Consider the following 25,749-nt stretch of genomic DNA (forward strand, 5'->3'; position numbering starts at 1 on the left):
CTTGGAATCCCATGGACCCAGCCTGCTGGAGCCCGGCACCTCGATTTGGCCTTGTCTGGTGAACAGGCCAGGCCTGGACTTGTATGCTGGACCTTGTGAGAAACCAGCTGAAACCCATTATCGACTTGACGGTCTGGTGCAGTCGACATCTCGGGGTCTGAACGTGCGGAGGCCGCGTGCGACAAAGGAGGACGAGCGCCATCTTGCCACATGGCGTGCTCGAGCTTGGGGCTCGGATCCGTGGACATCGGCTTGTTACGAGCGACATTCGTGCTTTTGACACTTTCCTCTCGTCCATGAAACATCACCAAGTACTCTGTCTTGTCTGTATGCTGTCTATGTCTTATCCATGAGGGACGGTACTTCCTGCATCACCTTAGAGCAGTATCTCTTACCCTTGAACTTAAAGGAAGACGTGCTGTCTGATCCGGGCCATGGCTTTGCACGTTGTCGTACCCAGGTTTGTGGCGATAGTGTTCAGGGAGATCATTCTTGTTGTCTTTCCGGCTTTGAAGGAGATCCAGATGTCTGTGGCAGGATTCAGAGCCTTGACGTGATGGAAATTGCTCAGAAGGATGACCACAACATCTATGTCTCCAGTATGGACCATCCCAAGTGACGATGTTTGGAGGACATGGAGAAGATGCACTACATCACGAGTGTCAGCTTGCTTATGGTTACATTGATCCATCGGTGGATCATTTCCAGCATGGTGTACCTGATCACCTGCAGTGATGTCGACATCCTTGTCATCTGGGAACTGTTCTTGTGTTATCTTTTTTGACAGGAATGTGAACAGTTCCTTCTTGTTATCAACGTTTGCCAGAAACTTCTGCCAGTTTCCAGGGATTTTGGCAGTGCCACATACACGCTGTCGGGTGCCTGTTCCTCGGTTTTCCCTTGTACCTCCTTTGATTGTGAGTGCACGATAGTCGTCCCAAACAATGTCTACTCGTGTCGATCGTTTCAACTCGTGGCGAACTCTTGGGCAGAATACCTTGTCGAAATATGAATCAAAGGTCTTGCCTTGGACATTTGTACCAGGAAGGGAGTGTATCAGTACTCCACCATCAATAACAACAAAGACGTAACCATCTGGTGCAGTTCGCTCCTCATCAGCAGAAATAATACTGCTTTTACTGGTTTCCATGATGTATACAATCAAATCTGACTTAGTACAAGAGTTGAGGGACCGTTCTGACGATAATGCAGGTGGGTATGGTGAAGATTCATGACGAAAAAACTCCTCCAAATCACCCCCGCGGATGTCCAGTGCTACAAAAGCTTGTCCATAGAGCTCCGCATGACGTTTGAAGTGCTGCATTCTAAGTTTAGCTGCAGTCGTCTTCTGTGTTTTCTTCTCATGAAACAACAGTAACTTGTTTTGTTTGATAGGTGCTGTCAGAAGTGTGTCATTTGAGTCCAGCACATTCTTCCTAAAGTTGTCGTACTGCTCTTGTCCCATAAACTCGAAATTACAGACAGATACAGCTGCAGTCACAGACTCACATACCTTGTTGTCTCATGTAACCAGGTCTTCGCTGTGCTCCTCAAAAGGACTCCCCTTGCTCAGCAACACCTCTATCAGATATTTGACATGGCGTTGAAATCGGTGCTGAGAAGCATATCCTTCCTCATGATGAGGGAGTTGTTCATCATCATCGTTGTCTTTTACACCAGTAAAGTCCTCAATTACACGGCTGAGTTCCGGACCTGTCACGGTCCAGCGTTCCAGCATCTCGGGGTTCTCTGTGAGACCAATAATGCCACCTACTCCTTTTACCCTTTTGATTGCTTACTCATGTGCTTGATCAATTGGTAAGTATGAGAAACGCCGATTGCTTCCAGTTATTGTCCAGTGTCCAATTTCAAGCTCAACCTGAATGCTATCTGGGAGATCTTCCAAGTCTCGGATAAGGATTGGAACCCATCTGGCATAATTCTAGTGATCGAGAGCAAAGAACAGAGGGACAAGCTTCCGCAGGGTAGTGACCATGAGTTCGAACTTCCGTTCCCGATGTGCTCAGACGAACATGAGAATGATCTGTTGGTACTTGTGTACGAGTAGCCAGAAATGGAACGTTGGGCTCTCTTGAGAAGTTAGCATGACCCATTCCTCAAGGGCCATCTCTTTTCCACTGTCCTTGTAGGCTTGTTTCAGAAGGGTGTCAAGTACCACAACAGTAACTTGATGAGCATATCTTGTTCTCATTGCATTGGACGCTTTCAGAAAAGATGTGGCTGCTGCTTCTGTCTTCACAAGCCCAGCTTCTTTGAGGGCTTCAGGCCATCCAGACCCATGCAGAAGGTCTCCCATGGTGCTCCACAAAGCCATTTCAATGTGGAGTCCACCTCGCATGACCACAAACTTGTCTTCCCCAAAGATGTCTGGGAAGGTCCACTGCATTTTTTTTGCAAGATCATAGAGTGGTTGGTCCACAACCAATACAGGTATTTGGTGTGGGTTGAGGTGGTCAGTTGTTTTTTTTCACCAGCTCCATTCCATGTCGAATCATTTCTGGAGTGGCTGCTTTCTCATGGAATAGTGGCAGGAGGACTTCAATGCCTTATTCGGGTTGTGCAACAGCATGTGATCGAGCAGCATGGAATGAAGACCACATTGTTGGTGTGTCATTTTCTCCATCAGAATCCTCATATAGGATGTCATGTACTGCAGTCATCCATGCCTGTCCGTGCTGTTTCTCCTCATCGAATGTACTCGTTGCTACTGGATGCACATCCTTTACCGGAGGTTGGGTGACAAGATTCCGACCCACAGGTGGCACAAACGTATATGAACGAGGTAGGATGGGTCCACTGCTGCCTGTTGCTGTTTTGTAAGAGGTGATTCATAGACATGCTTGATCTAACCCAGGCTGTTGTGATAAAGGGAACTGAAAAATTGAAATCCCAGTTCCATGGAAGGAAGAGCTGGCAGTGCGTGATGTAGGATTGTGATCCAAGTTATCCAGGGCTGAAACTGTGAAAATGTGCTGACGCAAGTTTGTAGGACAGACTATATCACCGTTATTCCTTGTTTGATCTGCAACAGCCTGTGCAAAGCTAACTTCACTGGTGAGGACTTTCTTATATGACATGCTCAGAGCATATTTGTGTAGTAGTTCTACATGCTTCTTACTTCTTCTTTGAGAATGCAATTTGAAGGCCAGGAATACTGCAAGGTTGCGGTTCCGGTTTTAGAGCAGCGAGAGGTCTCCTTTGGGGCTCCCTGATGACGTTCTCAAAGCTAAGTTTCCGGTTGTTATTTGTCCCGTTTTAACTGTTTAATTTTCTCACCTACATGTTACTGTGTGTTGCTAGTTCGGTTTTGTTTCAAAAATCGTGCTATTTTGTGAGTATTTTTGTCGACGTTCTTACCTGTGCTTGAGGCCTAGGCCTAGGCTTGAGGCCTACCGGTTCCACTCGGTGTTCGATCGGTTTTTTTTTTTGTTTGTTTGTTTTTTCTCCCCATTACCTTCAATTTCTATCCTCCCCATTACCTTCAATTTTGATCCTCCCCACTTTCCAAACATCCCCCATTCTCCCAACTAATCTCTTTCTTATCTCAAAAAAAAAAAAATAATTAAAAAAAAAAAAAAAAAAAAAACTACAACAACAACAACACGCTCACCTTCTCCCTATTCTGCTTTTTCTTCTTCCTCTTAACCTCCTCCTCGTCTTCTTCCTCGATTTTTTTTATTTATTTATTTATTTATTTATTTTATTTTTTTTTTACACTTCCATGACCTAATCTGTTGAACTCTCTCATACATTATTTTTAACAACAAAAACGATCTTATAATGCTTCATCTTCCTCTCTCACACATGTGGTACTCTACTGTTTCACAATGCACTACTCTTCTGCTATTTTAACAGACTGCTCTCATTTCGATCTCTCCTTTATTACTTGCCTAAAAAATCCAACTATTACAGCGCTTCTTCTCTCCATGCTCTGAATTCGCCTTCATTGCATCCATCAAGAATTGTGTTAAATCGTATCTCTGACCTAAAACTTTTAAAAACCACAGTTTGCCATGGATGCTCGCTTTCCATCAAACATTCTTTTTTTCCAACTTCAGTGCCAACTCACCCCCCTCACCCCTCACTCTCACTCTCAAAGCAACCATCCCACTCTTCTCCCTCCAAGCCTCCCTCTCACCTCTCTCAAAAATCCGCCCCTCACCTTTCTCCCACCTTTCATCCCCCTCACTCTTCCTTCTCAAAGTTGCCCCCCTCATCCACCAACCTGCCTCCCTACACTGCCCTCTCACCTCCATCTCTTCACTCCACCTCCTCAAATCCTCAACTGCCTTCTTCCTTGTCTCTTGTCTCCCCTCTCCCCCAGCACCACAGAGCCTTTTCTCCTCCTCATTCGGCCCCTCCCCTCGCTGTTCTGCAATACCCCACACTCCTTCAGCAACCCTCCTTACCTGCCCCCCTCGTCCCTTGTCCTTCCCTCCCCCTCCACCTCCTGCACCCAAAGCCTCCTCCCTTTCCTCTTCATTAAAAGTGTGGACCTCAAATATCCGGGGCCTTCGCTCAAACCTTTCAGATCTTTCCATACAGGTTGCCACTGACAAACCAGACATTATCTGCCTAACAGAAACTTTCCTCTCCCAAGACGTGTCTGACTCCCAAGTATCTCTCCCTGGCTACTCCCTCTTACGGTATGACAGACCTGAGCCTCGTCCTGGTGGAGGTGTTGCTCTCTTCATCAAAGACTCTATTCCTCACTCTCCATGCACTGCTCTCACTCCCCCACACCCCCAGGAATACCTCTGGCTTCGGCTTCCCCTCCACTCCCACCTCATGTTTATATGTGTACTGCACCGTCCACCGAACAGTGATGACTCCATCTCCACCTCACTATCCGAAAACATGGACCATCTTCTATCTTCTCATCCAAACTCTCTCTTCCTCTTATGTGGTGACTTCAATTGTCATCACGCCAGTTGGCTAGGTGTGGGTACCTCTCTCACCTGCCATGGCACCTCAGCAAAAGCTTTCTGCGACTCATTGGGACTGACTCAATCGGTCAACTTCCCGACCCGGATCTCAACCAATGGCACTCCATCTCTTCTGGATCTGATTTTGACAAATTTCCCTGACAATATCTGCTGCTCTTCCTTCGCTCCAATTGGTTCTTCTGACCACGTCCTTGTCAAAGTGGATATCTCTCTGGCTGTTATCAGAGAACCACCTCACCGCCGTCGAGTCTGGCATTTCACTCAAGCCGACTGGCAGGGTCTCCGAGCAGCCATCAAACTGACAGACTGGTCTCCTATCACTACTTTCTCAAACATCAACTCATCCTGGGAATTCTTTCAAAGAAACTTGCTCTCCCTCATGCACAGATTTATCCCCTCTCGTGTTCAGTTGTCTTACCCTTCCTCCCCGCCCTTGGTTTACTGAAGCTTGTGGCGAGGCAGTTGTCCTGAAGCAACTTGCCTTTGCCTCATGGAAAGCAAACCCAACTGAGGGCAATCTCAGTTCTTTCCACAAAGCTCGGAACAAGTGTGTATCTACCCTCAGGAGAGCCAGAAAACAACATCTTTCTCATCTCAAGTCTGAACTCTCAAACCTCTCTCCCTCCTCAAAATCCTGGTGGCGTTTAATCAAATCTGTTTCTGGTGTATGTTCCCCCTCCATCCCCTCCCTTACCTCAAATGGCCGCACTGCTGATTCCACACGTGATAAAGCTGAATGTCTAAACTCGGTGTTTGCAGCTAAATCTTGTGTCCTAAACCCATCACTATCTCTACCCACTTTACCCAGTCGCACCCAACTGTCCCTGGACTCTGTATCCTTTTCTCCTGACAAGGTGGAGAGCTTGCTGTCAAACCTCGAGTCAGATTCTGCAACTGGTCCAGACGGCATCAGCCCACGTGTCCTCAAAGCCTGCTCTTCTGCTCTTGCTCACCCTCTCTCTGTTCTATTCACCCTCTCATTTGCCCAAGGTCATCTGCCATCTGCTTGGAAATCTGCTAACATCACTGCCCTGCATAAAAAAGGTGCAAAAACAGATCCCTATAACTACAGACCAATCAGCCTTCTCCCAATCATCAGCAAGGTGATGGAATCCATCATCGCCTCAGATATGAAATCCTTCCTCTTCTCCAATGGCTTGATTTCCAATCATCAATTTGGTTTCAGACCAGGTCACTCTACCCTAGATATGCTGCTTCTGCTCTCCCATCAATGGATGGAGGTCCTCAATGCCAGACAGGAAATCCGAGCCGTATCCCTGGACATATCACGTGCTTTTGACACAGTCTGGCACCCTGCACTACTCACCAAACTCTCTTCCCATGGTATTCAAGGCCATCTCCACTCATGGTTCGCAGACTTCCTCTCCTGTCGCAGTCAACGTGTGGCCCTAAATGGAGTTCTTTCATCCCCTCTTCCTGTGCAGGCTGGAGTTCCTCAAGGTAGCGTTCTGGGCCCTGTTCTTTTTCTGGTTTTCATCAATGATCTCTCGGACTCTCTGGAAAATCCTCTATTTCTCTTTGCCGACGACTCCACCCTCTGCCGTACCATCTGTCATCCCTCAGACCGGCAAGCAGCAGCTTCTTCACTCACTGCAGATCTGGATAAAATCACAAACTGGTCCAACACGTGGAACATGTCTTTCAATCCAGACAAATCTCACACTCTCACTATGTCTCTTCGAAAGGACTGTTTACAAACCCCCCCCATCCACTTTCTCAACAATCCTCTGGAAGAAGTCTTTTCTTTCAAGCTTCTAGGTCTCACTATCTGCCATGACCTTTCCTGGGAAAGTCACATTTCCAACCTCGCCTCAAAAGCCAGTCGCCGACTGGGAATCCTCCGTCGTGCTAAGTCCTTCCTCGGCCCTCTTGAGCTCCTGACCACTTACAAAGCTTTTGTCCATAGCCTGATGGAGTACTGCTCTCCCCTCTGGGCTGGTGCTCCTGCCTCCCACCTTTCTCGGCTTCACGCTGTCGAAACCAGGGCATTTAAGATCATCGGCATCTCCCGCAATGAAGCTGAGTCTTTGGGCCTCTCACTCAATCACCGCAGGTTGGTCGGTGGTCTTTCTGTCTTCTACCGACTCCTCTCCAGCCTTGCCCCCCCTGCTCTCTCTGCGATTTGTCCCCACCACATTTCCACAGGGCGCTCAAGGTCCGCCAACAACCCCCTTCTGGTAAAACTACCAAAATCACGAATCACTGCTCATCTTCACTCTTTCATTCCTCTTTTTTCCCGCCTTTGGAATAAACTTCCTCACTCTATTCTTTCCCATTCTTCCCTCCAGGCTTTCAAAACAGCTGTTCACCACCACCTCTTATCTTCCCCCATCCAAATCCTCGATCTTTTCTACCCCCGATAATCCACCCAAGCCCTCTTCCTTCATTTCTCCTGCTCTCCTTCCTGAAAGTCCCTGAAATGTCCATCTTCTCTTCGCCATGTTCCCCATCCCATCCCCATCCCTCTCCCTTCCACAGTTCACCTAATGTGTCTGTTCCCCACTGTTTTGTCCCTTCCACTCCCGCCCCTCTTGTCTCATGCCTCCTTGCTGTGAGTTGTGTGTTAGCTCTCATACGAGCCTCGACCAAGGTATACAAAAAAAAAAAAAAAAAAAAGGGGGAGGCTCGCAACTCAAGTTCGCAGAAAGAGAAGTCATATTTAGCATAGCAACTTCACTCACAGAGAGGATCTTCCTGGAATTCTCTTGCTCGGGTGATGATTTGGGTCCTTCGAGGAGTTGGCGGAAGAAATACTTCATACGCTGTGGAACAGATGATTGTTCGCAACCGTTGGGAAATGAACCTTCAAACTTGAATGGTGTGTCGTGATCCAAAACAGCTTTACGGAGAATCGATGCTGCCATCAATAGTGTACGTGCTTCCTCATCTGGTGTTTGAGTTGCATCTGAAATGATCTTTCGAGCTGTTTTCGAACAAACAAGGAAAACTCGATTTCGTACACCCTTCTCTTCCGTCAAATTTGGGAAGTGTTCAAGAACTGTTTCCTTTAGGCTTGTCCGGTTCACAGCTTTCTGGATTGCATGTTGTTCCAATCTCTCTGTCATCATATCTGTCAGATCTTGCAATGCAAAGAATCTGCGACCTCCAGAGACTTCTTTCTTTATGAATTGGAGCAATTCATTTTCTGTTGTGGCTTCAAGGTTTTCACTAACAGTGTCTTGTTTACAAAGTGCAATGTAACGGCGGTTGAACTGTGTGTAGCAATTCCTGTGATACTTTGCCTCGATGGCTGCCAGATCACCTTCTGCCATGAGTGCCATGACACGGTCTTCTCCCAGTGCAACTGCCTTGTTGTGTATCTGTGGGGTGGGTTTGACCTTCTGGAAAGAATGGTCTGTTGCATTTGTTTCATCATCACAGAAGAGACACAGAGTAGAGTATGATTAACCGCTTTGCTGGTCCGTAGGGATCTTTTTCTTGCTGGAGGCAGTCCTTCATAATGACGCTTTTTTGCATGGTCAAGTGCAGATGTCCTGTAAAGCTGACAACAGGATTTGTTCCAGGATGCACGATTCTTGTGCATGGACTCTGCATCTGGAATTTCTACGTCTGGGTGTGGAGCAGCACCAATTGCTCTGAATTGACTTACAAGGCTCGTGATTTCTGTGTAGGCTTCCTCTCTACGACTAGCCATGGGATTCGCAAGAGGGCAAACAAGCTCTTCCTCTGTTTGCTTTTGGCATAGCATGCACAAATGCCAACTTGTTGTCCCTGCCATCAGACAGAAAGGGGTGAAAACATAACCTCCTTCACCTTCAGTGGCGGAGGTAATGAAACGTTTTGTTTTTTAAAGTATCCTCTATAACTTCAAAACCATGACATCTAATAGCCCTAAACTTTGCTTGCATAATAAGGAAACTCAAAGGTAGTGCATCAGTGAAAATTGGGTGTTTGGGTTAATTTAAACATCCCTTTTGAAGATAATTAACGGCCTTATTTAATTATCCCCTATCAAGCCTTATCCTTGGTCCACCTCGCTGTTCCTCGTTGAAGTCTTAATTTGCCCTTGTTTTTTGGCCTGCTCAACAATACCCTGACTTGGAATAGGCCGCAATGGTTTCCGAACAATAGTGGTTTTTTTTCACTTTCCTCACTCATATTATTAAATGCCTGATCATCATATCTAGGAATCGCTGAAAACATTGCAATGGTTATATACGCCAGCGTTTGTGGCTTTATTTCATTTCCGCACATGCCATAACCTCACAAATGTCTTTATCTCAACCAAATTTCAAAATGTAAACATCCTTGTTGACTTCAGCAGCAGTTCCGACTGCGGAAAAAAAATGTTCATTTGTCCAATTCGGATATTGTTTTGGCGTCTCCGGGAGATGTTGAACATGACGGATCTTTGCTTGCCAACCGTTTTGTTGGAGTGCTTAAGCCACTTGGTGAGCACTTTGCAGTAGTCACACTGTCACCTTGTATATCGATCAACTTCAACAAAGTTCAGGGCCCATTCCCTTGTGTTGGCCCCACGTTGTTCTGCGGTGTGGCAGACGGTGTCTGGTTCATTGAAAATGTGCAATTTCATTTCACACTATGTTTTTCCTTTTTGTACAATCTTTCATTATACGACCCATCACTTTGGAATAGATAAATACATATAAAAAATTCAACGTTTTGTTTTGTGGAGTGCTTGGTTAAGCTAATAATGGATGAAATCAATGGAACGTGAAGAAGATGATATTTCAGGTGCTATCCCTTCATCTGAGCAAAAGAGAAGACTAAGAGCTCTCACAAAGGTTCCAAACCTCAGCTTCTCCTTTCTTCCCAGTCCCCAAAGCCATCAGCATACCGAATCAACAATTTGTGAATTACCTCCATCACTGAAGGTGGATGGAGGTTTTGTTTTCACCCCTGTTTGTTTGTCTGAACACGATGTCTCAAAACGTTATGGACAGATTCGGATGAAATGTGTTGGACAGGTTGGGTGTGTGACAAGGACGAACTGATTAGATTTTGATGAAGATCTGGATAAGACAATTTTTAAAAATTATTTTTAAGTGATTCTTCACCATTGAGAGATGGGGCCAAAAACTACATATAGCACCATATCTCAATAAGTTATGGACGGGTTCGGACAAAACTTGGTGTACAAGTTGGGTAGGTGACAGAATAAGTAGCTTTAATTTTGGTTGAGGTCCAGTTGCAGATCCGGCCTATAAATGGGGTACAAAACGTAAACTGTTCATCCTGGAGGAGGTGTGCACTCAACCGAGTGCCATTCTAGTTTGTCCACTGTTCTACCTGTCTGCTGATGCAAATCGACACTCGCCTTCACCAGTAATACGAGTTATTCATTCTTACAATGTACACACTCTGGCAGGATGGCCCAGCCACCCTAGAGATTTGCGCACTCGTCTCTGAGCTGTCTACCCTGGGTTTGAATCCCGACCCAGCTCTAAACTGTCAACCTCGTGTCTTGCAGGCAGGGCAAGGAATCGTATGTGCCATCCTTTTGGAGGGGTGTCAAGCTGGGTGTCCCATCTGCGAGCATTAGTTGGTGGATGTTATAGCTCCCACGATGCCCTTTGTGAGGAGTATGGGAGTTATTGCCTGCACCCTAAACAAATCACTAATTCTTGCCCAAATTGGCTCCAGTCAAACGTAAGCCAGTTCGTGAATGACTTGAGCCATAAACTCCCTCTCTGTGAAGTGCAAATCCGACAGTTTTTATCGTCGGGTAGAACTCGAACCTCGACCAGGCAGCTCGAAGGTAAGTGAACCATTTTACCTTTGCACCATCCAGTGGGATGTCTTTGCACCATTCAATGTTGTTGTTCGTCTTTCGGCTGCTCCCGTTAGGGGTCGCCACAGCGGATCATCCGTTATAATCTGCATACTGATTTGGTATCGGTTTTACGCCGGATGCCCTTCCTGAAGCAACCCTGGTCGCCTCTTACGACACATGGATAAGGATTGGGTTTCGCCATGATTCCGGGCTGCCCTACACCCTCTCATAGCGCGGCCCAGCGCAGAGCACCCGTCCTCAAGCGATCCTCCAACCCAAGCCTCCGAGTAGCCGGATTACAGGCACACACCACTACGCCCGGTTCGCACCATTCAATGTCTGATTCGAAATTCTGTTTCAACTCTAATGAAATCATATGGAGTTCTGTCTGTCAACTTCCAGGAGCATTAATATCAATTTGCTTATCAATGAAAACTCGATTATAAACGTTTTAAAGACAGACTGGCATTGTTCGATAACCCGTGCTCTGTTAGCAAACTGATTAATAACGTGATTATGATACCACTTGAAAGTTTGAACAAGCTCCACATTCCCTTCTAACTCCAGTAATGCTTTTAAAGCTGGACAGAATGAGGTCACAACTCACGGTGAACCATTTCTTGCACACCACGTATGTAGTAATGTTTGTAATTTAGTAAGGTAACAAATATGGGTAAACAGAATGTAATTTATGAACCTGGTAATTCGTTGAACGTTGGAATGGCTTTTCTAGAGCAGTGTTCATTTGCTAATGGCAGCAGAACAATCTCTCATTTTTTTTTTTTTTGAGTGCATACTCGTTATTGCATGTTCAGCTGTTACTGACTCGGTATCGAAGATGTCAAAATGGTATGGTTCCAAATGGCTGGAGCTGTATGAACCGGTGTTCTCAAAAGTATGGACCATCTTATTGAAAATGTTTATTGTCACCTGTCCCTCCGACTGTCGGAGTCCGACTGTCCGACAAGGTTGGGGACGGAGGACATTTAAAATGAGCTCCATCCGATCGGCCGACCGATCATCTATCTGTCCGTGTACTTTTGTGAATGTGATATTTCAGAAAAAACTGTTGAACCTTTAGCTTTCATATTGCACAGATCTATTCCTCTTGGCGTTATCTCGACCCAATTAGATCACGGCTGTGATTGGCTGAATTATGTAGCATGGTAACCATCTCAGTGACTTGGTTTGTGCACGCGATATTTCAAAAACTGTTCAAGATGTCACTTTCATGTTGCACACTTCTATACCTCCGGAATGAGGTCACAACTCCCACGGTCACCGACAAAAGGCGGGAGACTGAGAGTATCAGCTCCTTGTTAGTTTTCTTTCCTGCGTTTATGTAATTGATTGTTTGTTTCTTCTTTGATTTCAACAAAGCCAGTCGCTGAGACACCAGCAATGGTGCTCCGTCGTACCTCGCATTTTATCATCATATAATATCGAGGTCGGTGGACCGGCTCGACGATGCACGACGCATTGTCCTTTGAATCCATAGCAACCGCATTTCATTAAAATAGGCTTTTTAACAGACACGCAACCCCTCCTGACGATGCTGGTATGTCACCATTTTTGTTGTTGCTTGTGGCCATTTTGTTGACTTGCTTTAGTTTGTTTATGCATCGGTGACTCCCTTCTGATATTTACCTCCGTCACTGAAGGAGGGCACGGATGTTATGGTTTCACCCGTTTGTCTGCCTGTGAGCACGATATCTCAAAAAAGTTGTGCACGGATTCGAACGAAGGTTGGTGGACGGGTTGGGTGTGTGACGAGGACGAATTGGTTCGATTTTGGTGAAGATTTGAATGAGAATTTTTGTTTTTTTTGTCAGTGATTCTTCACCATTGAGAGATGGGCCAAAAACTATATGTACCATGATATTTCAAAAAGTTTTAGATGGATTATGACAACTTGGTGGATGAGTTGGTTAGATGAGAAGAACAAGCGATTCGACGTAGATTGCGGTACGGATCGATCCGGTCTGTCAGTGGGATACAAAACGTAAACTGTTCAGTCTGGCATAGGTATGCGCTCTACCCAGTGCTGATATTGTGAGTATTAGAATTTATCGTTTCTGCTTGCCTTGAGCATCACTCAAATGTGGCATGGTGTATGGTTTGTACATGTGCTATATTTGTAGTCACAGTCACTCTATAGCACTTTGTCCAAGTAATAGTGCAGTTCCATTTTTATGGTGAACTCTGGCAGGTGCTTTTTGTGCCTCAGGTGTACTCAGTGCTTCTGCCTATTGCCGCTTGACAAGTGGCTTGGCACGATAACTCACCGACTCTTCATCGAAGGACACCGTGGAATTTTTAACGTCCACCAGCGGTCACCAATGCTGACGGACGGGACGCCCAAGTTTAACGTCCATCCGAGGAATGGGTGCACTCCATGTAACAGCCGGTCTGCAAAGCGCCAGTTCATCGTCAGGATAGAAATGAAATCCAGACTTGACCGTTCAAAGGTAGGTCACCTGTTGGATCACTAAACGCAGTGTCCGTAATCTCACGGATGTTATATTTTGTGATAACACAAAGCCAGAGGCATGCAGGACGTTTAGAAGTTTCGTTCTCCTGACATTCGGACACTCAAGTGCTCCTCCTGACATTGCCACGTCGACGTCATGTCTGAGCACAGATTTCATGTCTTCATAAGTCTTCTGAACGTTCATACCAATTGTCAATGTGCTTTACTTAATTCCTGTCAGAAGCTCTGACATGGATAGTGAAAGCAATGGTGTCTTAACTTAATTCCTCACGAGTATTTCCCATCCTCGTGATTTGTGTTTTGTAGTAAGAATCGGAGCTTGTGAGGGTCTGACCATTCGCTGGTCCCCGAGATCCCACGATGTACGTCGCAATGGGACAGTATCCGAGTTATGCCTCGGCCTGTACGTGAGTTAACATGATGAACATTACAATGGGACAGTATCCGAGTTACGCCTCGGCCTTCACTCGAGTCAACATGATGTACATTACAATCTGACAGTATCCGAGTTACGCCTCGGCCTGCACTCGAGTTAACATGATGAACATTACAATGGGACAGTATCCGAGTTGTGCCTCAGCCTGTACTCGAGTTAACATGATGAACATTACAATGGGACAGTATCCGAGTTGTGCCTCAGCCTGTACTCGAGTTAACATGATGAACATTACAATGGGACAGTATCCGAGTTACGCCTCGGCCTGTACTCGAGTTAACATGATGAACATTACAATGGGACAGTATCCGAGTTACGCCTCGGCCTGTACGTGAGTTAACATGATGAAAATTACAATGGGACAGTATCCGAGTTACACCTCGGCCTGTACTCGAGTTAACATGATGTACATTACAATGGGACAGCATCCGAGTTATGCCTCGGCCTGTACTCGAGTAAACATGATGAACATTACGATGGGACAGTATCCGAGTTATGCCTCGGCCTGTACTCAAGTTAACATGATGTACATCGCAATGGGACAGTATCCGAGTTGTGCCTCGGCCTGTACTCGAGTTAACATGATGAACATTACAATGGGACAGTATCCGAGTTATGCCTCGGCCTGTACTCGAGTTAACATGATGAACATTACAATGGGACAGTATCCGAGTTATGCCTCGGCCTGTACTCGAGTTAACATGATGTACATTACAATGGGACAGTATCCGAGTTACGCCTCGGCCTGTACTCGAGTTAACATGATGAACATTACAATGGGACAGTATCCGAGTTACGCCTCGGCCTGTACTCGAGTTAACATGATGTACATTACAATGGGACAGTATCCGAGTAATGCCTAGGCCTGTACTCGAGTTAACATGATGTACATTGCAATGGGACAGTATCCGAGTAATGCCTCGGCCTGTACTCGAGTTAACATGATTTACATTACAATGGGACAGTATCCGAGTAATGCCTAGGCCTGTACTCGAGTTAACATGATGTACATTACAATGGGACAGTATCCGAGTAATGCCTCGGCCTGTACTTGAGTTAAGGTGATGTACATTACAATGGGACAGTATCCGAGTTATGCCTCGGCCTGTACTCCAGTTAACATGATGTACATTACAATGGGACAGTATCCGAGTTATGCCTCGGCCTTCACTCGAGTCAACATGATGTACATTACAATCTGACAGTATCCGAGTTACGCCTCGGCCTGCACTCGAGTTAACATGATGAACATTACAATGGGACAGTATCCGAGTTGTGCCTCAGCCTGTACTCGAGTTAACATGATGTACATCGCAATGGGACAGTATCCGAGTTGTGCCTCGGCCTGTACTCGAGTTAACATGATGAACATTACAATGGGACAGTATCCGAGTTATGCCTCGGCCTGTACGTGAGTTAACATGATGAACATTACAATGGGACAGTATCCGAGTTACGCCTCGGCCTGTACTCGAGTTAACATGATGTACATTACAATGGGACAGTATCCGAGTTATGCCTCGGCCTTCACTCGAGTCAACATGATGTACATTACAATCTGACAGTATCCGAGTTACGCCTCGGCCTGCACTCGAGTTAACATGATGAACATTACAATGGGACAGTATCCGAGTTGTGCCTCAGCCTGTACTCGAGTTAACATGATGAACATTACAATGGGACAGTATCCGAGTTACGCCTCGGCCTGTACGTGAGTTAACATGATGAAAATTACAATGGGACAGTATCCGAGTTACACCTCGGCCTGTACTCGAGTTAACATGATGTACATTACAATGGGACAGCATCCGAGTTATGCCTCGGCCTGTACTCGAGTAAACATGATGAACATTACGATGGGACAGTATCCGAGTTATGCCTCGGCCTGTACTCAAGTTAACATGATGTACATCGCAATGGGACAGTATCCGAGTTGTGCCTCGGCCTGTACTCGAGTTAACATGATGAACATTACAATGGGACAGTATCCGAGTTATGCCTCGGCCTGTACTCGAGTTAACATGATGAACATTACAATGGGACAGTATCCGAGTTATGCCTCGGCCTGTACTCGAGTTAACATGATGTACATTACAATGGGACAGTATCCGAGTTACGCCTCGGCCTGTACTCGAGTTAACATGATGAACATTACAATGGGACAGTATCCGAGTTACGCCTCGGCCTGTACTCGAGTTAACATGATGTACATTACAATGGGACAGTATCCGAGTAATGCCTAGGCCTGTACTCGAGTTAACATGATGTACATTGCAATGGGACAGTATCCGAGTAATGCCTCGGCCTGTACTCGAGTTAACATGATTTACATTACAATGGGACAGTATCCGAGTAATGCGTAGGCCTGTACTCGAGTTAACATGATGTACATTACAATGGGACAGTATCCGAGTAATGCCTAGGCCTGTACTCGAGTTAAGGTTATGTACATTACAATGGGACAGTATCCGAGTTACGCCTCGGCCTGGACTTGAGTTAAGGTGATGTACATTACAATGGGACAGTATCCGAGTTATGCCTCGGCCTGTACTCCAGTTAACATGATGTACATTACAATGGGACAGTATCCGAGTTATGCCTCGGCCTTCACTCGAGTCAACATGATGTACATTACAATCTGACAGTATCCGAGTTACGCCTCGGCCTGCACTCGAGTTAACATGATGAACATTACAATGGGACAGTATCCGAGTTGTGCCTCAGCCTGTACTCGAGTTAACATGATGAACATTACAATGGGACAGTATCCGAGTTACGCCTCGGCCTGTACTCGAGTTAACATGATGAACATTACAATGGGACAGTATCCGAGTTACGCCTCGGCCTGTACGTGAGTTAACATGATGAAAATTACAATGGGACAGTATCCGAGTTACACCTCGGCCTGTACTCGAGTTAACATGATGTACATTACAATGGGACAGCATCCGAGTTATGCCTCGGCCTGTACTCGAGTAAACATGATGAACATTACGATGGGACAGTATCCGAGTTATGCCTCGGCCTGTACGCAAGTTAACATGATGTACATCGCAATGGGACAGTATCCGAGTTGTGCCTCGGCCTGTACTCGAGTTAACATGATGAACATTACAATGGGACAGTATCCAAGTTATGCCTCGGCCTGTACTCGAGTTAACATGATGAACATTACAATGGGACAGTATCCGAGTTATGCCTCGGCCTGTACTCGAGTTAACATGATGTACATTACAATGGGACAGTATCCGAGTTACGCCTCGGCCTGTACTCGAGTTAACATGATGAACATTACAATGGGACAGTATCCGAGTTACGCCTCGGCCTGTACTCGAGTTAACATGATGTACATTACAATGGGACAGTATCCGAGTAATGCCTAGGCCTGTACTCGAGTTAACATGATGTACATTGCAATGGGACAGTATCCGAGTAATGCCTAGGCCTGTACTCGAGTTAACATGATGTACATTACAATGGGACAGTATCCGAGTAATGCCTAGGCCTGTACTCGAGTTAAGGTTATGTACATTACAATGGGACAGTATCCGAGTTACGCCTCGGCCTGTACTCGAGTTAACATGATTTACATTACAATGGGACAGTATCCGAGTAATGCCTAGGCCTGTACTCGAGTTAACATGATGTACATTACAATGGGACAGTATCCGAGTTACGCCTCGGCCTGTACTCGAGTTAACATGCTGAACATTACAATGGGACAGTATCCGAGTTACGCCTCGGCCTGTACTCGAGTTAACATGATGTACATTACAATGGGACAGTATCCGAGTAATGCCTAGGCCTGTACTCGAGTTAACATGATGTACATTGCAATGGGACAGTATCCGAGTAATGCCTAGGCCTGTACTCGAGTTAAGGTTATGTACATTACAATGGGACAGTATCCGAGTTACGCCTCGGCCTGTACTCGAGTTAACATGATGAACATTACAATGGGACAGTATCCGAGTTATGCCTCGGCCTGTACGTGAGTTAACATGATGAACATTACAATGGGACAGTATCCGAGTTACGCCTCGGCCTGTACTCGAGTTAACATGATGTACATTACAATGGGACAGTATCCGAGTAATGCCTAGGCCTGTACTCGAGTTAACATGATGTACATTGCAATGGGACAGTATCCGAGTAATGCCTCGGCCTGTACTCGAGTTAACATGATTTACATTACAATGGGACAGTATCCGACCTGTCCTGTCAGGTCAGGTTCGATCTGTGACCTGCTACAGGTACCATGTAAACCTGTACTAACCTGTTCCATGGTCGGGTTGTCGGCGACTAAACCGTCTCCCCCACCAGGTTTTCTGGTGAGGAGGGTGTTTGGATATGGACACCCAGCAGGATTAAAAACAAAACCTGTCAAAGGGCGGAGGAGCTCCTTGTGAGCCAACGGCCATCCATATCTAGTGCCCAACTGTGTCTGCGGACGTCCTCCTGCAGTTGGGTTACTTCTTATTAGGAGGTTGGTGGCAGGATTTGCACTCCAGCCACCGTAAAACGCTTCATTCCGCAAAACGCAAAAACGCAAAAAAATCTGAAAACCCACTCCGTGGGAGTACCTCCTGTGCAGCTTCCCTTCGCAGGGCAGCTCACCGGATGATGGGATTGGGGCAAAGCCTTCGGGACCCCCAATCTTTGATAGGAGGGAAACCACGGGGTAACATCCCTGGGTCAGATTGCGGGAGAGTGTGTCGGAGTGGTGCTGAGGTGTCGTCCACCAGACGGCGGTCTCCTTGGGTTAACCTGAGGCGGTCCCTTCGGGTGGGTGCCTGGAATGTCCTATCCCTAAGAGAGGATGATCACCTGTCTCTGTTATCATCTGAGCTCAAGCGTTTGGACATCGGGATTGCAGCTCTCTCTGAGGTTCGGAGACCGGATTGCGGCGAGATAATGGTGGGTGGTTACACCTACTATTGGTCTGGTCGCTCTGATGGTTACCATACCCAAGGAGTTGCTGTAGCTGTGTCCAATAAGCTGACCCCAATGATAATTGAGGTAACACCGCTCAACGAGCGTATTATGAGATTAAGGATTCGTCACTCCTTAGGTGTCATTTCCCTGGTCTCTATTTATGCTCCGACTGAGGCGAGTGATCTCACCGTGAAGGATGCATTCTACGCCACACTCGAGTCTGTGGTTGATCAGTGCCCCAGACGAGATACACTTCTAGTCTTGGGGGATTTCAATGCATCGACTGGAACTGATAGGGATGGTTATGAGGTGTGTGTTGGTCCCCATGGGTCAGGAACTATGAACCAGAATAGCACTAAGTTCCTTGACTTTGCAAGAAGTCATGGACTTAGGTGGCTGGTTCATGGTTTCAGCGCCCGCAAGCTCATCGCTGGACTTGGTATTCCAACGCTGGCGGTGCGGCAAAGGAGATTGACCATGTCCTCATTGACGGTCGTTGGAGGATGATCCAGAACTGCAGGGTCTACCGGAGTGCTCAGTTCCTCAATACTGACCACAGGCTTGTTGTAGCAACTCTAAAGCTGCACCTTAAATCCTGGAGAATGGTACCATCCCAGCCTAGGCTGGATGTTGCCAAGCTCAGGGATGAGAGAGTAGCTGAGGAGTTTGCGAACAGGCTGAGTGGACACTTGGGGGGTCTGGGTGCTTTGGGGGGTCCTGAAGAGTTGTGGAGCACCTTCAAGACCACCGTCCTTGATGTTGCCGGTGGATGCCTTGGAGTTCACCGCAGGGCAAAGAAGAATTTTGTCTCTCAAGGGACACTGGATACCATTGACCAGAGTCGCAGGGCCAGGCTGAATGGCAGAGCTGAGCTGTTCAGGGAGCTGAGGCGTAAAACTGTACGTGCACTGAGGGTGGACAAGGAGGCCTATGTGCGAGGAATCTGTGAGGGGTAGAGCATCACCTGTGGACAGGTGATTCTCGTCCCGCTTACAGGGGAATTCGCGCATTACGTTCATCCAAGCCCATCCCTCGGAGCACTGCAGTTCGAGCAGAGAGTGGTAGGCTCTTGACAGAGGAGTCTGAAGTGAAGGCCCGCTGGGCCGGTTACTTTGAGCGGTTGTACCAGGCTGATCCCCCAGCTGTCGAGTTGGACGTCAAGGGTGTTACAATCCCTGTTGCTGACCCTCGAATCAACTGTGGTCCACCATCGCTTGTGGAAACACGGGCTGCGGTGAACCAGTTGAAACGGGGCAAAGCTCCAGGGATCTGTGGCATCCATGCTGAACTTCTCAAGGCTGGTGGAAATGCTGCACTCGCGTCGTTGCATGCAGTTTTGTGCTCTGCCTGGAACACAGGCATCATCCCAACTGACTGGAAGAGGGGCCTTGTTGTCCCTCTCTGGAAAGGGAAGGGTGATCGCCAAGACTGCAACAACTACCGAGGGGTGACGCTGCTCTCAGTGCCGGGCAAGGTCTTTGCTCGGATAATTCTTGATAGGGTTCGCCACCATCTGCTTGAGCACCAGCGTCCAGAGCAGTCAGGCTTTACACCAAAGAGGTCAACGATTGACCGTATCCTTGCTCTTCGTGTCCTCACTGAACGCAGACGAGAGTTTCGGCAGGGGCTGCTTGCAGCCTATGTTGATCTCTGTAAAGCGTTCGATTCAGTGAATCGGGATGTCCTCTGGAGGATTCTTGGTCTTCGTGGGGTGCCACCGAAACTGATCGATCTGATGTCTGAACTCTACTCTGGTACTGAGAGTGCTGTGAAGTGTGGTGGTACCGCCTCTGACTTATTTCCAGTTGTTACTGGAGTTCGTCAGGGATGTGTACTTGCCCCCACACTTTTCAGCACTTGTATGGACTGGATTTTTGGGAGGATGTCGGAGAGATCAAGTTGCGGTGCATCGTTTGGCAATGTCAAGATCTCGGACCTTGATTTTGCAGATGATGCAGTCATCTTTGCGGAGACTTTAGACATCCTCTTGGGGGCCCTCGAGGTGCTGAATGAGGAGTCGGAGCTGTTGGGATTACGGATTTCTTTGGGTCAAAACAAAGATCCAGGCTTTCGGTGACATCTTGGATGCTGCTGTCCTGTCTGTGTCTGTTTGTGGTGAGGATGTTGAGGTCGTGGATAGATTCACTTACCTTGGCAGTGATATTCATGTCTCCGCAGGTTGTGAGCCGGAGGTCAATAGACGTCTGGGTCGGGCCTGGGGAGTCATGGATTCACTGGATCATGGGGTGTGGCGCTGCCGGTACCTGTGCGGGAGGACGAAAGTCCGAGTCTTCAGGTCCTTGGTACTTCCAGTCTTGCTCTATGGGTGCGAGACTTGGACTTTGACCAAGGATCTGAGACGGAGACTTAATTCCTTTGGTACCAGGTCTCTTCGGAGAATCCTTGGCTATCGCTGGTCGGATTTTGTGTCCAACGAGCGGTTGCTGAGAGAGACTCGGATGAGATTTGTTACCTGCATAGTCCGTGAGCGTCAGCTGCGGCTGTATGGACATGTGGCTCGTTTTCCTGACGCTGATCCTGCTCACCAGATTCTCTCAGCGAGGGAGTCTCATGAGTGGAGGAGGCCAGTGGGCCGACCACGTGCCTCATGGTTGCAACAGGTTGACCATCATCTCAAGGAGATGGGGATGGGCCTGGCATCTGCCTGGGGGATGGCCAGACGGAGGCCCCTGGAGTACCGGCGGAAAGTGGACGCAGCGACGCGCTGTTCTGGCACATGCTCCCATACCTGACCTGACCTGACATTACAATGGGACAGTATCCGAGTTACGCCTCGGCCTGTACTCGAGTTAACATGATTTACATTACAATGGGACAGTATCCGAGTAATGCCTAGGCCTGTACTCGAGTTAACATGATGTACATTACAATGGGACAGTATCCGAGTTACGCCTCGGCCTGTACTCGAGTTAACATGATGAACATTACAATGGGACAGTATCCGAGTTACGCCTCGGCCTGTACTCGAGTTAACATGATGTACATTACAATGGGACAGTATCCGAGTAATGCCTAGGCCTGTACTCGAGTTAACATGATGTACATTGCAATGGGACAGTATCCGAGTTATGCCTCGGCCTGTACGTGAGTTAACATGATGAACATTACAATGGGACAGTATCCGAGTTACGCCTCGGCCTGTACTCGAGTTAACATGATGTACATTACAATGGGACAGTATCCGAGTAATGCCTAGGCCTGTACTCGAGTTAACATGATGTACATTGCAATGGGACAGTATCCGAGTAATGCGTCGGCCTGTACTCGAGTTAACATGATTTACATTACAATGGGACAGTATCCGAGTAATGCCTAGGCCTGTACTCGAGTTAACATGATGTACATTGCAATGGGACAGTATCCGAGTAATGCCTCGGCCTGTACTCGAGTTAACATGATTTACATTACAATGGGACAGTATCCGAGTAATGCCTAGGCCTGTACTCGAGTTAACATGATGTACATTACAATGGGACAGTATCCGAGTAATGCCTAGGCCTGTACTCGAGTTAAGGTTATGTACATTACAATGGGACAGTATCCGAGTTACGCCTCGGCCTGTACTCGAGTTAAGGTGATGTACATTACAATGGGACAGTATCCGAGTTATGCCTCGGCCTGTACTCCAGTTAACATGATGTACATTACAATGGGACAGTATCCGAGTTATGCCTCGGCCTTCACTCGAGTCAACATGATGTACATTACAATCTGACAGTATCCGAGTTACGCCTCGGCCTGCACTCGAGTTAACATGATGAACATTACAATGGGACAGTATCCGAGTTGTGCCTCAGCCTGTACTCGAGTTAACATGATGAACATTACAATGGGACAGTATCCGAGTTACGCCTCGGCCTGTACTCGAGTTAACATGATGAACATTACAATGGGACAGTATCCGAGTTACGCCTCGGCCTGTACGTGAGTTAACATGATGAAAATTACAATGGGACAGTATCCGAGTTACACCTCGGCCTGTACTCGAGTTAACATGATGTACATTACAATGGGACAGCATCCGAGTTATGCCTCGGCCTGTACTCGAGTAAACATGATGAACATTACGATGGGACAGTATCCGAGTTATGCCTCGGCCTGTACGCAAGTTAACATGATGTACATCGCAATGGGACAGTATCCGAGTTGTGCCTCGGCCTGTACTCGAGTTAACATGATGAACATTACAATGGGACAGTATCCGAGTTATGCCTCGGCCTGTACTCGAGTTAACATGATGAACATTACAATGGGACAGTATCCGAGTTATGCCTCGGCCTGTACTCGAGTTAACATGATGTACATTACAATGGGACAGTATCCGAGTTACGCCTCGGCCTGTACTCGAGTTAACATGATGAACATTACAATGGGACAGTATCCGAGTTACGCCTCGGCCTGTACTCGAGTTAACATGATGTACATTACAATGGGACAGTATCCGAGTAATGCCTAGGCCTGTACTCGAGTTAACATGATGTACATTGCAATGGGACAGTATCCGAGTAATGCCTAGGCCTGTACTCGAGTTAACATGATGTACATTACAATGGGACAGTATCCGAGTAATGCCTAGGCCTGTACTCGAGTTAAGGTTATGTACATTACAATGGGACAGTATCCGAGTTACGCCTCGGCCTGTACTCGAGTTAACATGATTTACATTACAATGGGACAGTATCCGAGTAATGCCTAGGCCTGTACTCGAGTTAACATGATGTACATTACAATGGGACAGTATCCGAGTTACGCCTCGGCCTGTACTCGAGTTAACATGATGAACATTACAATGGGACAGTATCCGAGTTACGCCTCGGCCTGTACTCGAGTTAACATGATGAAAATTACAATGGGACAGTATCCGAGTAATGCCTAGGCCTGTACTCGAGTTAACATGATGTACATTGCAATGGGACAGTATCCGAGTAATGCCTAGGCCTGTACTCGAGTTAAGGTTATGTACATTACAATGGGACAGTATCCGAGTTACGCCTCGGCCTGTACTCGAGTTAACATGATGAACATTACAATGGGACAGTATCCGAGTTATGCCTCGGCCTGTACGTGAGTTAACATGATGAACATTACAATGGGACAGTATCCGAGTTACGCCTCGGCCTGTACTCGAGTTAACATGATGTACATTACAATGGGACAGTATCCGAGTTACGCCTCGGCCTGTACTCGAGTTAACATGATGTACATTACAATGGGACAGTATCCGAGTAATGCCTAGGCCTGTACTCGAGTTAACATGATGTACATTGCAATGGGACAGTATCCGAGTAATGCCTAGGCCTGTACTCGAGTTAAGGTTATGTACATTACAATGGGACAGTATCCGAGTTACGCCTCGGCCTGTACTCGAGTTAACATGATGAACATTACAATGGGACAGTATCCGAGTTATGCCTCGGCCTGTACGTGAGTTAACATGATGAACATTACAATGGGACAGTATCCGAGTTACGCCTCGGCCTGTACTCGAGTTAACATGATGTACATTACAATGGGACAGTATCCGAGTAATGCCTAGGCCTGTACTCGAGTTAACATGATGTACATTGCAATGGGACAGTATCCGAGTAATGCCTCGGCCTGTACTCGAGTTAAGGTTATGTACATTACAATGGGACAGTATCCGAGTTACGCCTCGGCCTGTACTCGAGTTAACATGATTTACATTACAATGGGACAGTATCCGAGTAATGCCTAGGCCTGTACTCCAGTTCCCATGATGTACATTACAATGGCAGTGTCCGAGTTATACTTTTCGTTTTATACGGACCATCTTAATGGGTCCATGCCAAAGTACCACTTAATAAGTCTGTGCAAATACAGAATTATCTTTGCAACTTGATTGAAATAACATCGTATGTCAATTTGTCAAGTTTTCTTTGCAAAACATGCCCCGTCAAACTATTTAACTTCTGAACGTTCTGATTAATGGACCAAATTATAACCTGACGTGTAATAGTTCTGAGCCCATCTTGTTTGACTCAGACTGTGAGAGCAGATGGCTGGTCATGATCCAGAACGTGACCTTGGGCCTCCTTAATTGTGTGTACTGGCTCATGAGAGAGTTGTTAATCGCAGAATAATGACAAATCGCAGCATCTGCAGTCCCACCACCACCTCCACTGTGAATCGAGGCCTTCCTTGGGCCTTCCGTGGAAATGTGTTGGACATGTCGGTAAGCCTTCAACTGAAAATACATTTTTGAAAGTAACGCAAAAAGCTCCGAATATCTTCCTAATATGTTTAGCTTTGGCGATTTTATACACGTTGGACATTTTTGCTGGAAATCACTTAGTTTCCTTTTCTATATATATATATATATATATATATATATATATATATATATATATATATATATATATATATATATATATATATATATATATATATATATATATATTTTTTTTTAAGTATTGCAATTTATTTGGTTCTGAGAAGGCCTCTAGGCTTTCAGGCTTGTGTAAGGCCTGCTGGAGGTTGCTATGACAACAGTTGCCTCAAGCCAGAAGAAGCAGAAGGAATATTGATGGGTTGCGACTTTCCGGGTCACGGGACCTACCTTTTCCATGTGTACGTCCTTGGCATTGATCGAAGGTCACTCAAGTGGACAAAACCTAATTCGCAAGATTGATCGGATCGTAAGGAGCTTGTTGTTTTGTGGTTTTATTCTTTCAAACTTGGGCAGCAGCACTTTCATGCTCAGGCTCGAGTATTATGACGGATTTCACTAAGATTACCCCGAATTACCCACAGTCCCACTTCTGGCATCTCTGCATTTGGTGTGAGGTTGCTCACCTTGACAACTCCGGTACTTGTGTTCAGTGAAATTGGCTCCAGTGAAACGAGCATTCAGGGTTGTTATTTGCTTTGAACGGTGTAGATCTCATTGTTGCACCAAAGTACAGATTGAAGAGACTTTTAGAGATCATGAGATCGAATGTAATATAAATACATGTTCTCTTGGAGATCCTCAAAGAAGTGAAATAAATTGGATTGTCCTTGAGCCCACCAGAGAGCAGAGTAGTCGCATTGATGTGCTGATGTGGGAAGACTCCGCGGTTAGACGATGAGATCCATTCTTCATCACAATGGCTCCTTTATGACT

At 46.5% G+C, this 25,749-nt stretch overlaps 1 protein-coding gene, 1 long non-coding RNA gene and 1 pseudogene across 6 annotated transcripts in view; 1 reads left to right on the plus strand and 2 right to left on the minus strand.

Moving 5' to 3' along the window:
- The window catches only part of LOC147016159 (Kv channel-interacting protein 4-like), a 484,774-nt gene that overhangs the window by 316,558 nt on the left and 142,467 nt on the right, over nucleotides 1-25,749 (plus strand). The window lies entirely within an intron of this gene.
- Nucleotides 1-25,749, minus strand: part of LOC147016161 (uncharacterized) — a 117,203-nt gene that overhangs the window by 11,632 nt on the left and 79,822 nt on the right. The gene's annotated exons all lie outside the window — the stretch shown is intronic.
- LOC147016162 (uncharacterized) lies at nucleotides 404-8,727 on the minus strand (annotated as a pseudogene).

The sequence above is a fragment of the Eptatretus burgeri genome, chromosome 12, assembly GCF_056783735.1.
Source record: "Eptatretus burgeri isolate ZD-2024b chromosome 12, Ebu_testis_v1, whole genome shotgun sequence".
In the NCBI taxonomy this organism is placed as follows: domain Eukaryota; kingdom Metazoa; phylum Chordata; class Myxini; order Myxiniformes; family Myxinidae; genus Eptatretus; species Eptatretus burgeri.